This window comes from Coregonus clupeaformis, chromosome 14 (genome assembly GCF_020615455.1).
Source record: "Coregonus clupeaformis isolate EN_2021a chromosome 14, ASM2061545v1, whole genome shotgun sequence".
NCBI lineage: Eukaryota > Metazoa > Chordata > Actinopteri > Salmoniformes > Salmonidae > Coregonus > Coregonus clupeaformis.
In genome coordinates this window covers 10670264-10681101 of record NC_059205.1, presented here as the reverse complement: position 1 = coordinate 10681101, position 10838 = coordinate 10670264, and the positions used below count along the sequence as shown (strand labels likewise).

Genomic DNA, 10838 nt, shown 5'->3' with positions numbered 1-10838 from the left:
AGTTGACAGGTTCATAGAAATGCTCAACTGCACCCTCAATGACTTAATATGCGTAAGTGTGTCTCACCTGACCCAGCCACCTTTCCCACCCCAGTGTAATCAATAATAATCACAGAAATAATTCAATAGTCCTGGATGATTCCATTGATTGTGAGGTGCTGGTAATTACTATACCTTATCTGATCAAATATATATTTAAGCTATTTTCCTTGATATTGAAATGACATTGATAAGACAGGGCCAAAAACCCGAATGTCCTTGCCAGAATACTTACATGACAACGAACTGTAAAAAGTGTTTTCTTAAATTTGTTCCCTCTTTAGGTTGTGTTCCTCATTCAATCTTTAAAGAAACAAAAACCAATATTTTTACTAAAAAGTGTCATGAGATCATATAGTTTTGTCTTGAAGTTTCCTCTAGAAGCAGGGAGGTCCTCATCTGAAGGGGGCAGCAGATTTCTACATAACACATTATCATTTTGATTAGGATTAAACGTTCTGAAAATCTTGTCCCATGTGGGACACCTTTTTTTGGAGGGGATAAGGGAAATACACCCCTCTTTGGGGATGCCTCAAAAGAAGTGGAAGCCCCTGGGCCATCCCACAAACCCTGAAATGTGCGAAGGGGCTTGAACCAAACAGATTATCACCATGACATGCAGATGATGTGTTTTATTACACTGATAGACTTGGTACCAGTGGATCAGAGTTGATAGACTTGGTACCAGTGGATCAGAGTTGATAGACTTGGTACCAGTGGATCAGAGTTGATAGACTTGGTACCAGTGGATCAGAGTTGATAGACTTGGTACCAGTGGATCAGAGTTGATAGACTTGGTACCAGTGGATCAGAGTTGATAGACTTGGTACCAGTGGATCAGAGTTGATAGACTTGGTACCAGTGGATTAGAGTTGGGAGTGACGGGTATAAACATAGATGACCAGAGTGGAGGCCTTCTTTATTTCAACCCAGCGCCAACTAATCAGAATCAGAATCACTTTATTCGCCAAGTACATTTACACATAGCCTACCCGGAATTTGACTTAGTGAATAGGTGCTGCCAGAGGTAAACAGGATTACCTCAACTCTGTACATCAGTAGCACTGCAGGCCTATGCCACTTCAAAGGCAGACAAATGGACAGAAGGGAATCCAACGGTGCACGTCGATACAGAGGCAGAGATTATAAAGATGTTAAACCACCATTGGGGTCCAAAATGGGCCTCCCCGAGGGCTGTGTGGATAAACTGCCTGGCAGCAGGGGTCAGTGGATCCACAGTAACCCCACAGCCATGTTCTCTATCTGCTGTGAGAGGTTTAGTTCAGAGCTTCAGACACAGGAGGTGTTGACCATGCAGCGAGGCTGATTGCTTCTACAGTACAGGGTAAACATCCTGTTTGTTTGCCCTAGTTTGACGCCAGTTTGAAGGAATCAGCTAATAGATTAAAATAGCAAAGTGTGTAAACACAAATTCAGGTATTTCCCTGGTGAGAGTGTGTAGATAATGACAACACTCCTGTCACTCTTTCCAATAATGCTGTCCCCTCGAAATATTTCCTCTGTATGAGGAAAGCTCTGAGAAGTTTAACTACATGATGGCAATGTTATATGTAGTTTTCTGTACAGTCTGTTTGTGTAAATCAGTGTTGGGTGTGACTATGTTCTGTGAGGACGGCGTTTCCTCTCTAAAGTTCGACAAAACCCTGGGTAATAAGAAAAACTGCCAGCAGCATAAAATGGCCGACATAATCCGGTTATCCTCCAAGCTCTGAAGATACTGGTCCTCTGGAGTCTATCTTTTTCTTCGTATGTCAAAACTGTCCTCCATGCACTCAGGTGGATTAAGAAGAAGTCACGCTGGAGAGAGAGATTGACGGTACAGAAGACCTGGGGGAAGAAGCTAAATGAAAGAGGAGAATGAAGGAGGGAACGTTGTACCTCAGGGCACTAACTTTCTGTTTGATAAAAGGCAGAAAATGGGTAACTCCACAGAGTTCAAAAGGTAAATAAACCCTGCTAATTTTGTGTTGAATACCTGCAGCTATATTCTGTTGACATTAGAAACTCTCAACCGACTTGTATATCTTTGCCACACTGTACGGAACGGTCTCTCTTGGCCTTTCAGAAGGGTTGTATGTGTCAAGCACATTGACGAATGTTAAGGAGTTTAAGGTAGGTGTACCTGAGCTGCACTGGAATCAGCGTGCAGACATTTACTTCTCATTGCTACTTTCTCGTTCAGCTCCTCTGACACATGTGGATCTCCTTTCATGACACACGTATGGAATCTGGTTACATACCCTAACAGCGCTGGAGCTATGAGCCGAGGCTTTAAGAAACCTGCACGGTATGAAACGATGGACGCCATGTGGCCATTCCTGTCTGACTCAATCCCATTGTTCAGTGTCTGTCTCTATCCCCTGCATTTTAGAGTTGCCATTTTTCTGGTGTCTGCAGCAGGCATCCTTCTCTCTTTATCTCAAGTCTGTAGTGCTGGATTAGACAGGGTCAGGCAGGGGAGAGCGCAGGCAGAACATTTATTATTGACACGCAAACACAAAAGAGCTATACCTAAGAGACCGATACAACCTTGGGAACAGGAAGAAAGTACCTGAAGATAGGGAGGCCATAGTTTTTCCTGACCACACAGAGGTTTTCCAGGTCTGGTCATGTGGTTGTGAAAAACTCAGTGCCCTCCTGATGTGGGACCCAATGCCAACCTACACAATATTTTCAATTAATTGAATAACCTTATAAAATACATTACTGTAGTTAATCTATCCAAAGCATACATCACATTTGGTTATGTTAGTAGAAATGTATGTAGACCTTAATGACATGGACTTTGGGAGAGTTCTGCTTGAGGGATGCGATTTAAGCACAAGTTATTTGTTTTTTAAAGTTACTGAATACTTCCTTTTGAATACTTCCACATCACAAATTAATATTCCTTGTGTTATAATTTTTCTATGTTTTACTTTTTTTTCTACTATTTCTCTATTTTCTTTCTCTGCATTGTTTGGAAGGGCCTGTAAGTAAGCATTTCACTGTTAGTCTACACCTGTTGTTTACGAAGCATGTGACAATTAACATTTGATTTTATTTGAAATCCCAAACCTATATTGTGACCATGTATGCAGGGGACATTTAGCACTAGCTGAGTGTAAAGAGAGTTCAGCATTACCTTCACTTTAAATTGTGTCATTTCAGCTACTCGTACAGTAAATACACAGAAATTCTCAACAATGCAAGACTTCTGGGTATCTTGGGGGGGATGTTTTAAATCCAACAAGAGTTTCTGACACTTCCAAAGAGTACATTAGGGAACATTTCAGGGGGAAAATCCCCCAGATTTTCCAGACTCCGGAGGGGATTTCACTAAATCTTGTGCTTATTCTCATGATACTTAGGAAAAGTAAAGCGGTTTTAATAGCTTTCCCCCTGACACATTGATGGCGGAATATGCTTGGGGTCTGTGGCAGACAGCTCCAATCCCGAGGGGGGTTGAGAGATCTACCCCTGCATGCTCTCGCAGCCCGCCGACTAAATTAATACACTTCCACCATCTCAGGATAAACCTGAAGGCCATATTACAGTGGGGCCTATCTGCAAGCTTGTAATAGCACTCAGTCAGCAGTCAATGAGAGACAACCAGGCGTTTGTCAGCGACTCAACATAATGCAGGCTAAAGATTTTAAAATGTCCTGCAGTAAATTAAGTGCTGCTTGAAAGTGAAAGGTGCCAGCTAAGCAGGATGATGCTTTACTTTACATGGCAGAGTGGTTTAGGGGGTGAAAGTGCTCCTCAGTTGGACTCAGATTTAGAGTCCAGTTCATTTTGTTTCCTCCTTGGTGAACATTCGGTAGCGGAACCTGACATCTGAGCGAACGAGTCACAACTCTTTACCATGTTTCATGACCTTCAAACTAGCACAACTGATATCCCACTGGGCACAGACGTCAATTTCAAAGTCTACTCCACGTTGGTTAAACGTAATTTAATTGAAATGACGTGGAAACAACGCTGATTCAACCAGTGGGTGCCCAGTGGGATCAATGTTAAACTAACCTGTAGTTGCTTTTATATTCACCACAACTTAATTTAACCCCTCATGTTTTTTAAGCAAAGTAGGGAGTGAAAATGATATCAATCTTTATCATGAATGGCTATCAGTTTTGTGATAGGGCATCCTTGACCAACTCCATCATTTATGACCTACTGTATTTGAAACAGGGACGTACCGAGGGATAACCAATAAGGAAAATAAGCTCTCACTAGACAAGTGTTTTACATACAGAGTGATTTGCCCTCTTTGGTTGGATTAATTACATGCTGAAACGAGATGACAGAGGTTTAGAATAATGCCGGTACCACGAAATGGGACTCCTAAATGCAAGATGATCACTAAGGGATCAACAGTTAGGATGCTCGCTGAAGAAAATCATTAATAACTTCAGTTATTAGACGCTACGATTAAAGACAAGCTTTTACTGTATGCAAATGAGCTCGTAAGACGTTATCAGCAGCCAGGAGAGCTTAGCAGGGGAGCAGTGTGTTTTCAGCTGATTAAACGCTGCTTAAAGTTACAGGATTTATTTCCAGAGGGGAAGGGAGAGGGAAAAAGATGCAAGAGAAGATGGTGTTTGTTTAAAGCCAGAATTCCAGAGTCTTGGAAGAAGGTATTGAAAGCAATACAAGTATTCCTCTAATCAGTGTGTTCATGTGTGAGAGAGTTAGAGAGAGAAAGAGAGCGAGAGAGCGCCATTCCCTCTGAAGAAGAAAGGAGGGAATGAAGAGAAAGATCAAGGTTGAGGGTGTGGGGAGATAGGAGGACCCCCAACTTACCTTGTTTGTCTGTTACTTCCAGACAGACATTTATCTACCATCTTCCTCTTCCTTTAGGACACACAGGGGGGAACAGAAACAATCTGCCCTCCAGGTACCAGCCTGAGCCTGGCAGCTTTACCCCTCTCCTCTACCCCTCTCCTCCAAGCGGCCTGGTTACCCCTTTTAGAGGTGAGACTCCCCTTTGAGGAATGGGATTATATAAGTGGCCAGTTAAAATGACTGGAATTATTAGCCCTTTCGTATTCCGAGTAGAACAGGAATTTGTGTTGCCATGTACTGTATGAGGAGAGCCACTTCAAATACAGGCGAATGAGGCAATATCCATAAGGTTCATAATATGACCCCCTAAAATGACAGTTTGGCGCTTCTAAGAGGCTTATGATATAATGAAAACAGTGTTCCCCCCGGCTATGATATGCTAGCTGTGACAGTAAGGAGAGATTTGTATTTACTGAGATTGCCTGTACTCGTGTTAAGCGCCATACTGAGCCAGAAGAGAGGGAGTAGGGAGACACCATGACAACAGTATGCTTAGATAAGCCCCTACCGGGAGAGGACAGGCAGATAGACAGGCATGAAAGTGGAGGTTTTTAAGTCTTTTTGGGATGCTTCTGCTCAACCAATGGGATGGCAGTGAGTGTACTGTAGGTAGGTGGATTTGGTTCCAGGACTGATTATCTGTGGGCACTCCAGAGCTCTTGGGAATCAGGACATGACATATTAATTGTGCCTGTTTCTGAGGTGGGCTGGGTAGAGCGTAGCGTAGAGCATAGCACTACACAGGCAAAATATATGGGACTGGAGAATCTTGATAATCCTCCTCTTTATCAAAACTTTCCCTCTGTCTCATCATTGTTGTGTACTCACTCCGTTGCATATTTCTTGCATTTCCCCCTGATTCCCTAGTAAACTGAGTAATGTTGAACAACAAGACAGGAGACATGATCAAAAATGCTAAGACACGACTGAAAGTAAATCTGAAAACAAACGCAAGTTGGAGAAGCACACCAAGTCAAATCAATGCACACACTGAGGTTAGTACTGAGCAATAAAATGGCATGCAAGGTGTTAAGGACCAGCAGCAGGCATTACAGTGTTGGTTTAACTGCGCACAATGGTAGTACTGAAGAGGGCCACAAGAGATCAGTATAACAACAGTCGTTAATTGGCCTATACTACATTTGAGCCTGTAATTCGTTAAAATCAAGTAGGAAAAAGTGAGTTTAGATCCATCCCTGTGTTATTTCTGAGACAAAACATGTTCAAGTGTGATTAGGCCTACTTTCAGTCTTAGAGCTGAGGGCTGGCAACATAATTAGTAAAGCAACCGGAGTAGGGGCCTGAGGGCACACACTTAATATGTTGTGAAATCTGTTGTGAAAGTATGATAATGTTTTTAAAAAATGTTTACAACTGCCTTAATTTTGCTGGACCCAAGGAAGAGTAGCTGCTGCCTTGGCAACCATAATAAATACAAATACAAACCTATAGAAGACATTACAGATCAAGATTCATTCAAATAAAAACATCTAATTTTATTCGTCGCATGCTTTGTAAACAGCAGGTGTTGACTAACAGTGTGATACTTACTTATTGGCCCTTCCCAACAATGCAAAGAGAAAGAAAATAGAGATTTAATAGAACAGTCATAACACGTAATAATAAACATAATAATAGACACACAATGAGTAGTGATAACTTGGCTATATACATTATATACTCATTACACATTATTAGCTATATATATATATATTCATGGATAGATGTGCGTCTGAAATGTTAGAGGGTTGTAAAGTTTAAATGGCTTTGCTACAACAAAACGGAAATGTTGAATAAAATGTGAGAACTATCAAAGATGAAACCAAAGACATTTATAACTAACCTCCTTCTGTCTGTGATGAAACTCTGGGACTATGGTAGCAAAAACACGGGCTCGTCCGGGATTTGAACCCGGGACCTCTCGCACCCAAAGCGAGAATCATACCCCTAGACCAACGAGCCGCTTGCAAAATCCGCAGATGCCGACGTATAAGTAACTACACCCACCATGATAACAGGAAGTCTTTGCAGTCCAGAATTAAATTTATAGCCGTCGTTTACGTGAAAAGTTATCCGCTTGTTGGCAGCAAATTCGTAATTTGCACATGGCTTACGAACTGACACACAAAACAACGCCGAATTAAAACGTTTTTCAATTAAAATTATTATTCAAAATTATTGCAACCAATATAATGTTATGTATATGGGGGATACAACCATTCCATCTCAGCAGACTTTGCTGCGAAGAGACAGAATCATTAGCTAGATCATTTGTTTTGGTACTGTCCATATGTAGCTTGTTTTTGGTCGCAGGGTCAGGAATGGCTGAAGAATTGCAACATTTACCTGGAGCTAACTCTCCAAATAGCACTGCTGGGTGATTTGAAAAGCCATAGTCAATCTAGCAATAATATAATAATACTCTTAGTAAAAATGTTAATCTTTCATTTACAATCTGTAGAAACTATGAGAATAAAAAGGTTCAGAACTTTTGTGAAACATTACAACACAGTTGAAAAATACATGGCAATTAGAAATTTAAACTGGGTGGTTTTCGGAGATAGATGGGAGGGGTTGAGGGTAGCTGAAGGGTCGGCCTAAAAACAAATAAAAAAATATAACTAATGTAAAATATACCGTGTCCGTAAAATGTATATAGTATGTATAAGCTGGAAGTAGGAGCCTAAGTATTGTTGTCCATTAGTTTCCTCCAATTATGGGAGGGGTGGTAGGGTTAGGGGAAAATAATAAAGAAGGAAAACATATATACAAATACTATACTAATAAATATATATGGGGGATTGGAAATTAAGCAGACAATTACATTGATAGAACCCACAATCTATCTGCAATATTAAAGCTTATCTAGCCCCTAAAAAAAAAGAACTAAAAAAAAGTCATACCCCTAGAGTCTAGACCAGGGTTCTTCAACTGGCAGCTCGCAGGCCGAATTTGGCCCAGCAGTGGTTTTATTTTGGCCACAAGTTTTCTGAGCAAGACATTTTCATTGTTTGACAAAAAACACTGTAAAAACACCAGGAAATCAGCTCCAAATTATTTTAATTTTGGAAATCTCTTCCCAACTATTCCCACGCATAATACGATGTGATCATATACAAATGTAAGCAAGGTTTGAAATGATTATGTTTTAGTCAAATAACATATATATGTTTGGACTTCTTGCGGTGAATTTGCAGTCTACAAATTATGTGTAATTATGTTCCGGCCCCCCGACCACCCACTCAAGAAAAAAATCGTCCCGCAGCTGAAACTAGTTGATGATCCCTGGTCTAGACCAACGAGCCGCTTGCAAAAGCCGCAGATGTTGATGTATAAGTAATGTGATGTCACGAGAGGCTACACAGCTTTCAGCGGGATTGCTCAAGTAGTGCAAGGAGACCAGGTTCAACCAAAACAAGGATTTTATTAAAGGTCTTGGGAAACTAACGAAATTATAACACACTTCTGTTCTCTGGTGGCTCTTAAGGGTTAACAGTTCAGGGATGTCTCTTCCACATCCAAAATCATAACTCTCCTCGCTCAAATAACTTTTCCCCAGCCTTACTGTATTCCACGTTGCAGCTAGTGGCCAACCCAGCAAAACGTCCTTCCAAATGTCCCACACGTATTTCCACAGGTGCATATATCCAAAGGTGAGTATTTCCCAAAGGTAAGTATCTCCAAATCCTTATATTCCTCATGGAAGTGGACGTGCAGCACTCTTGTCCTCCAGAGAGCCCAGCTTGGAGACTGTGTCTCTTCCCTCCCCAAACCTTCAGCTCATCAGCTCCTCATTTGTTTCAGCTGCGTGGGAAGATTGGCCATAGAGGGGTGGAGTTCCCGACCATACCAGCAGATGGAGCCATAGCTGTCTGGGTTTGCAGCCACCTCAGGGGATGTAACGTCCCTCCAGGACACAGCCTCTCGTGACATCACACATCCCCCTCCTCGGGACCGACGTCCTCGTCGGGGTAAAGGCAGCGAAGAAGGCATCACGCCGGGAGAGGGCGTCCGCATTGCCGTGGTGCTTGCCAGACTGCTCTCTCTTCAACTCCTCCAACTCTAGGACCAGGGACTCAGCCTCCTGTTGTCTCTCCTTGAGTTTCTTACTGAACGCATCAGCCTTGGTTTTAGCAGAGTTTAGCTTCTGTTGAGCAGCTTTCAGTTCCTTCTCTCTCTCTGCCTCCGCATTCTTCATCTTGTTCTCCAACACCTTGTACTTCTCCTCTGCCTTCTTCTGGACCTCCTTACTACTGCGCAGGGTCTCCTCACACTCCTCGATGGTCCTGCGCAGCCTCTCCAGCTCCTCCTGTTGCTTATGGAAGGAGCTCTGTTGGAGTTTAGCCTGGAGGATATCTAACTCTTCTGTCTTCATGTCTAACTGTTGCTTTAACAAACGATACCTCTCAGCGGTCCCCTTCAGACCAGACAGTTCTTTGTCCAGATTCTGTAGCTCCGTCTCTGTGTCGGTCTGGGCACCTGCCATCCCTATCAGAGCCCGGGCGGGAGTGAGTAACTCGGAGGATTGCACCGGAGCCTTCCCAGGATGAGTCTTGCCTCTCCGTTTCCGAGGTACTCGGGTTATCCTCTCCTGAGACTCTCTCCAGAGTGGGTAAAAGGCTGGGCAGTCTCGTCCAATTAGGACAGGGACGGGGAGGGAATCAACCACCCCACGCCGTCGTGTGTATGGTTCCCCGTGTGCTGGTCATTGTAAGTTCAGTAATGGGGTATTCCCTGGTGTCCCCATGGACACAGGAAACTGGGAGGACTTTCCCCGGGGTCAGACACGTTGGGCCCACCAAATCCTTACGCACCAGGGTGGCCCGGCTACCAGAATCCAGTAAGGCCTCCACATCATGGTGATTCACAGTTACCGGGCAGGTGGGGGGTCGATCTGGGCCGCCATCTACGACTCCCAAGAGCGAGGCAAAACGGTGTGTGGGTGCTGAGCTGGAGGACTCCGCAGTGGGCATAGGTTCATCGGCTGGTTTCCCACACTGCCAGGAGATATGTCCCATCTCCCCACACCGGTAACACTGTCGAGTTTCCCCCCTCCTGGTGTACTCTTCTTGGACCCGCCTGGTTTCTGGCTCCCCTGGAGCCGGGATAAGTCCTGACGTGGCTGGGTTCGAGACCTTCGGGGTCCTTTGGACGGGTTCTTCCCATTTGTGGTGGGGCCGCACTCCTGGGGTCTTTTCGGGAAGCATTCAGCATCTCCGCTGTGGCCTGGTACTTTTCCACAGCTTCCACGGTCAGATCAGCCGTGGTCAAGGCCTGTTGACTGATGAACCGTTTTGCCTCATAAGGCAGGGCGCGTAGGTAACGATCCACCACAACGGCCTCCACCACCGCCGCTGCTGTATTCCTCTGCGGATCCAGCCATTTCCTTGCGATCCGGACAAGTTCATGCATCTGCGCCCGAGGAGGTTGGTCTGGTTGGAAGGTCCAGCTGTGAAAGCGCTGGGCCATACCAAACTTTGTGAGTCCATATCTGCTGAGGATCTCAGACTTCAGGGCATCATAGTCAGTAACCTGGTCAGGGCCCAGGTCCCGGACAGCATTCAGCGATTCCCCGGTTAGAAAGGGGGCTAACAGACCAACCCACTGTTGCTTGGGCCAGGCTTCCCCTAGTGGCCGTGGCCTCAAATGCATGCAGGTATGCCTCAATGTCATCGGTAGCTCCCATCTTAGATATAAAGTCACTTGCCTTTATTGGGCGGGTATTTTGGACCACCCTCTGTCTCTGCAACTGCAATTCCTCTGCCTTCAGAAGGTTGGCTTTCTTTTGCTCCTCCAAGAGAGCCACGTTTGCTTGCATCTGGGCTTGCTGGCCAGCAACAAGGGCTTTCAATATGTCCTCCATTTCAGTCGGGCGGGGAGCCTTCGGCCAACTTGGAAAACTGGGTGATCAAACCTTCGGTATCCTCCTCTGACATGCACTATTAACGCTT

At 44.2% G+C, this 10838-nt stretch overlaps 1 non-coding gene across 1 annotated transcript; it reads right to left on the bottom strand.

Moving 5' to 3' along the window:
- Positions 1 to 6777: 6777 nt before the first annotated feature.
- On the bottom strand, positions 6778 to 6849 carry trnap-ugg. The gene has a single exon. It is a non-coding gene; the product is annotated as a tRNA-Pro (tRNA).
- Between the last annotated feature and the right edge of the window lie 3989 nt (positions 6850 to 10838).